This window comes from Carcharodon carcharias, chromosome 17 (genome assembly GCF_017639515.1).
Source record: "Carcharodon carcharias isolate sCarCar2 chromosome 17, sCarCar2.pri, whole genome shotgun sequence".
Classification (NCBI taxonomy): domain Eukaryota; kingdom Metazoa; phylum Chordata; class Chondrichthyes; order Lamniformes; family Lamnidae; genus Carcharodon; species Carcharodon carcharias.
In genome coordinates this window covers 16,350,980-16,357,060 of record NC_054483.1, presented here as the reverse complement: position 1 = coordinate 16,357,060, position 6,081 = coordinate 16,350,980, and the positions used below count along the sequence as shown (strand labels likewise).

The 6,081-nt window shown below is 41.6% G+C and overlaps 1 long non-coding RNA gene across 1 annotated transcript; it reads right to left on the bottom strand.

Annotated features, from left to right (window-relative positions):
* Nucleotides 1–2,841: 2,841 nt before the first annotated feature.
* On the bottom strand, nt 2,842–6,073 carry LOC121290168. Its single transcript, XR_005945718.1, has 2 exons — nt 3,308–6,073; nt 2,842–3,104 (listed from the first exon to the last, which is right to left on the bottom strand). It is a non-coding gene; the product is annotated as an uncharacterized LOC121290168 (long non-coding RNA).
* Nucleotides 6,074–6,081: the final 8 nt, after the last annotated feature.

The window sequence follows — 6,081 nt, the reverse complement described above, 5'->3', positions numbered from 1 at the left end:
TTGTCACATGACTGAGCTCAGCCTTTAAGAAACCCACTTGGCTCCAGACCAAATTTAGCATATTGTTCTTGGGTTATTGGAAGTATTGGTGTCTATATACTATCTCTGGAAGCCTCTGACTAGCTTTGGGATGTAAGTGCTACATAGACTAATGGTTTCTGAGTGGTTTTAGAGCATTTTTGTTATTTCTCATTCATGGGATATGGACATCACCAGCATTTATTGCTCATCCTGAATTGCCCTTGACAAGGTGGTAAGCCACTTCCCTGACTGCTGCAGTCTGTGTAGGACTTCCACAGTCTCTGTGTAGGACTTCCACAGTGCTTTTCGGCAGGGAGTTCCAGGATTTTGACCACTGGCAATTGAGGAAGAGTGATATATTTGCTGGAAAATCTTTGAGAAGTCAGGAGGTGAGTTACCCACTGCAGAATACCAATCTCTGACCTGGTCTTAAGCCACAATAATCATGTCACTGGTCCAGTTAAATTTCTAGTCAGTGGTGATTCCCCAAGATGTTGATGGTGGGGAATTGGGCAGTAATAATACAATGTATTATGAATGTCAAGGGGAGGTGGAGAGGTTTTCCCTTGGAGGAGATAGTCATTGCCTGACAGTTGTGTGATGAGAATATTACTTGCCGCTTATCAGCCCAAATGTGAATGTTATCCAAGTTATGCTGCATGCAGGCATGGACAGCTTCATTATCCCATTTCAGGAACGATGTGAAGGCATTAGAGAGGGTGCAGTAAAGTTTCATTAGAATGGTTTCTAGGATGAGGAACTTCGGTTATGTAGATAGATTGAAGAAACTGGAACTGTTCTTCTTGAAGATGACAATGGTGAAAGAAGATTTGATAGAGATATTCAAGATCTTTAAGAGTCTGTACAAAGTAGATAGGGAGAAACTACTCCCATTGATGAAAGGTTCGAGAACCAGAGGACACAGATTTAAGGTAATTTGCAGAAGAAGCAATGCCAATATGAGGAAAAACCTTTTCAAGCAATGAGTGGTCAGGACCTGGAATGTAGTGCCTGAGATTGTGATGGAGGCAGGTTCAGTTGAGGCATCCAAAGGGGAATTAGATCATTATCTGAAAAGGAAAAATGTCCAGCGCAATGGAGAAAAGGTGGCGGGGGAGGGGAGAGAATGGTGCAGGGGTGGTGGCAATCTTGCAGAGAATTAACATGGACACGATGGGCCAAATGGCCTCCTCCTATGCTGTAATCATTCTATGGTTCTATGAAGAGTTAAGAATGGAACTGAACACTGCAATCTCCACTTTATGATGGAAGGAAGGTTTTTAATGAAGTAGCTGAAGATAGTTGGGCCAAGGACAATATTGAGTACTTCATGTGGCAGTGTTCTGGGGCTGAGATAATTGACCTCCAACAACCATAACAATCTTTTTTCTGCAAGGTATGACTCCCTCCACTGGAGGCCTCCTTGACACCACACTCGGTCGGATGCTGCCTTAAAGTCATGGGCAGTCACTCTTGTTTCACCTCTGGAATTCAACTGTTTTGTCCATGTTTGGACTGGGGCCGATAATCAAGAGTAGACTGAAGCAATGGTAATTGGCTGAATAGAATTATCCTCATTTTTGTGGACAGGGCCTACCTGAGCAGTTTTCCACTTTATCAGGGTAGATGCCAGTATTTTAGTTGTACTGGGGCAGCTTGGCTAGAGGCAGGGTTAGTTCTGGAGTCCAAGTCTTGAGAATTACTGCCTAATGTCGGAGTCCACAGACTTTGCTGTATCATTATGCTCAGCCTATTCTTGATATTACATGGAGTGAATCCAATTGGCTGAAGATTGACATCTATGATGTGTGGGGATCCCAGGGGAGGCAAAGATCGATCACCCACTCAGCATTTCTGGATGAAGATCATTGCAATTACTTCAATGTTATCTTTTGCACTCATGTGCTGGCCTCTGCCATCATTGGGGGTGGATATGTTCACAGAACCTCTCTTCCTGTTAGTTGTTTAATTGTCCACCAGCATTCACACTGGTTATGGCAGAAATGTAGAGATTTGATCTGATCATTGATTGTGGGATTGTTTCGCTCTATCGCATGCTGTTTTCACTGTTTAACGTGCATGTAGCCTTGTGTTGCAACTTCATTAGGTTGGCACCTCATTTTCAGGTACACCTGGAGCTGCTCCTGGCCTGATTTTCTGCACCATTGAACTAGGATGGATCCCAGTTCAGCAGCTATACACTTCAGAACTTGGCCAACTTCATCAGTAGTGGTATGATAGAACCACTCTTGATGATGGGAATTGAAGAACCACATATTGAGTACATTCTGTTCCCCTTCTGCCCTCAGTGCTTCTTCCAAGTGTGGTTTTGCATGAAGGAGCACTGATTCATCAGCTGAAAAAGGTAGTAGATTGCCCTTAGGAGGTTTCCTTGCCTATGTTTGACCAGACGCCATCAGATTTCATCGAGTCTGGAGTCAATGTTGAGGACTCCCAGACCTACTACCCCGCTGCCCAACAGTATACAACTGTGCTGCAACCTCTAGTGAATCTGTCCTGCTGGTGAGGCATAATATACATAGGAATCATGATGGAAGAGCTGAAACATTTGCTATAAGGTATGATTCCATGAGTATCAATATATCAAGCTGTTCTTTGACTAGTCTGCAGTCAGTTGTCCCAGTTTTGGCACAAGTCCTCAGATGTTAGTGAGGAGTCAACTGAGCATGGTGTGCCTTTGTTCTATTTGAATCTAGATCAGTACCTGGTTTTATTCTTAGTATAATTTTGCATTGCTTGATGCAACTGAATGGCTTGCTAGGCAAGTTCAGAGACAAGTTAAGAATCCAACACGTAAAAGTCAGTAAAATAATTTATTTTGTTCAGTACAACAGTTTCTTCTGAACAGAAGATACCATTCCATTCTTGATAAATCATCATAGTTTGTAAAAAAGGTAACTTTCCTGTCACACAATGCAGTGCTGGATAAGAAAACTGAACAAGCACAGAGATAGTAACATGAAAGCTTGTTAAAGGAATGGAAGTGTAAAATCCCAACACAAAATGTTAGACAAGATTTAAGTCAAAATTATTACATTTATGGTTTCTCCTGTTGTATGAACCTGTGAAGCCACAAGAAAAGGGAAAACATCAGGGAAGTACATTGAACCTTCAGTTTAAAAAGGTGCACAAGGCAATTTGGATCTGGAGAATGGAGCAGTCATCTGTCAACAAGTTGGCTCATGCATTTTCATCTGATTGCACCAGCACACTCTGGAGCCACAACTGCCTATAAATAGATTATTTTTGTGTCATAATTTCTCACCTTTTATTCCCCGTTCCTTTGAAAGAGTAGATTCACGCTGCGGTCCACTTTCACAGTTGCTGACAGTCCTTATCTATCTTTCCCAGTGGTCATTCTTGTGATATTAGGGAATAAGTGTCAGCAAGCTACTCGATTATGAAGCACATCGCAGCTGAGCCTGACTGGGTCCCCACCCAGTGTCCACATACATGCACTTCCTAACATGATAGTGGATATTGATTCAGAGCAAGAACACTGATTGATGTTCCCTCTCGCTAGCCCAGGGATACAGATAAATAGCCAGTATCACAAATCACAAACTCTGCAGCTCCTCAGTTGTTTCTGCATGCATAGAATATTATCACTAGCAAAGATTTGGTGATTTATAACATTGTGTTTGTATCTATAGTTCCTCCTAATCTAAATTGTAATCTTTCTCTTATGCTTGTGGCTGAAACTAATGCACTGTATCCATTCTTTCCAGCTGGCAGCTTTTCAGTTATACACAGAAGGCAGAGATTGCGATACTGATCACAGCACAAGTCCTTAATGCTGCATCTTCAAATGTTCCAAACTAAATGCTACTCTTGGTATGTCTTAGGTTCTTTATTTACTGTAAGTGCATTCAATGTGAAACAGAGCTAATACAAATGGATAGTGAGATTAATGTTTTCACTGAAGTAGCTTACTGGAAGGAAATATATCGCAGAGTTGTTCTCTCCCTTTTCCAGACAATGGCTCACATCAGTATTGGCACCCTTCCCAAGGGTTAAATTGGACCATAATGATATGGTACGATGTTCCAGCCCTTCATGGTTCATTTCTACCATAATTCCTGACATGCTGTTTCTCTTCCTTCCCACATTAGCCTTGTGTTTCTTTCTCCTCCACCCACCCTTCCTGAACTCCAAGCACTGATTTGTTCTGCCCCACTCCCAGATGCCCTCCCCACCCCCCAAGTCCTGCTCTTCCTTCCAATTCCTTGATTATTTCCTCATGAAGACGGCTGCTGTTACCCCATCCCCCTCCGCAACTCCTTCAATTCTTTCTTAATTTTCCCATCAATGGATTCTAAAGATTTTCCCAACTCAACCTTCCTATCCTCAGACTTGCCTGGCTGACTCCCCTCCCGCTCTGAATTGTGGGTTGTTCTCTTATCCGTCTCCCCCGCCCCACTGTGCTTTTTTCCCCACCTACATAAACCCTGACAGTGCAATATAATGGACCCGCTGTTTGTATATTTACTAAACCACTTCCGCCTATAGCTGGATCTTCAGATATGAAAGTGGAATTTCTACTTATTTCATGTTGCTGCTCCAAGTCCCTGATGCGTATTTTGCAAAATGAATCTGTGTCATTGTAGATAAAGTGCTGTTGATATTGGGCACACTATAAACAGATTAGGAATAACTTTCAGGGCCTTTGCCAAGATTTCTCAAAGATTGTTTTTTTCACTTATCCGTTTTACATACTGCATGAATTTGTGCTTCCTGGCATTGTTTCTGTCCATCAGCATGAGGAAGCCAGAATACTGGTAGTTAAATTGGAATTTATATTTTATGCTTTACTGTTGGACTTCTGGTTTTGTTACTCACTAATAACATTAAACAATGAATCAAGTAGAAAGGTAAATAAAGAGACTTAGGCTTACTTGTACTGTAGCTGCATGAATAAATCCATGCAAGTACCTAATAAGAGAAGCGAGTCCATTAAAGAACATTAGAATATTATTATTAAAGAACATTAGAAGTGGGAGCAAGTGTAGTCACATAGCTGCCCTTAGCCTGTGAGTAATGATCCCAATTTTTCTTGCCTGTGGTCCTCCCCTACCTCACTACTGTCACATCGAAAATATTGGATGTAATATGTGCTTTTTTTAATGCATTGTATCTTGAATTGACTCACATGCTCGAAGGCTTCTTAAGCTGTTTGATGACACCAGTAGAGATTTTTTTTAAAAAAGGTTAGATGTTGTGATCAACTCATGACCTCCAGTTAGCTCTCCTCATTTAGATGGGTCAACCTTGGGTGCTGAGCCCTTTGCTCCAACTCTAGCTATATCCAATCCCTGCTTCATTCTACTTCACTGCTCTGGAGGGACAAACACAAGTGCTTGTCTTGGACCTGCAATAGCAAGGGGAGCGAAAATCCAGGAAAGGGCTTCTTAATGACTGGAGACAGACTGAAGAGCCAGGTGGACTGAATTTCTTCTCCTTTGCATTTTGAAGCAGACAAATATTTCAGAAGTCCTTTGACATTGAGTCAGGGGCAGGGGTGTGAAAAGAGGAGGTGCAAGAACAGCTGACATTACTGGAAGAAAGAAATTCCAGTGGATCCCTACTCTTGCATAGTTCTTCCAGACCAATTGAATTAGAGAAGTAATGGGACTGTGATCATATGATTAATCTTGGACCAATCAGATTGCCAGGAGTTGACCCAGACTGAATGGGCCAATTAAATGGCTAGGAGGAGGACACAAATTCAATATCTACAGCAATATTGGTGAAAAGATATATTATTTTTTAGAACAATTCGATTATAAAGAAACCTACTCACTGCCTGATAACTCTGGTCATCGTATATTGAATATGGAATTGAAACTATTTAATAGCCAGACCATCAGGCCTTATTAAAGGTCATTATGTGAACCATTAATAAAGGTTCTAAAAAATTATTTTGAAAGATTAACACAGGAAGATTTGAGATTTATAGGGAAAAAGCAGACAAACACAAATCACTTACATGCCTAAACACTGCTCTCGTCTGGTTTTGAACTAGGCGGGGGGGGGGGGGGA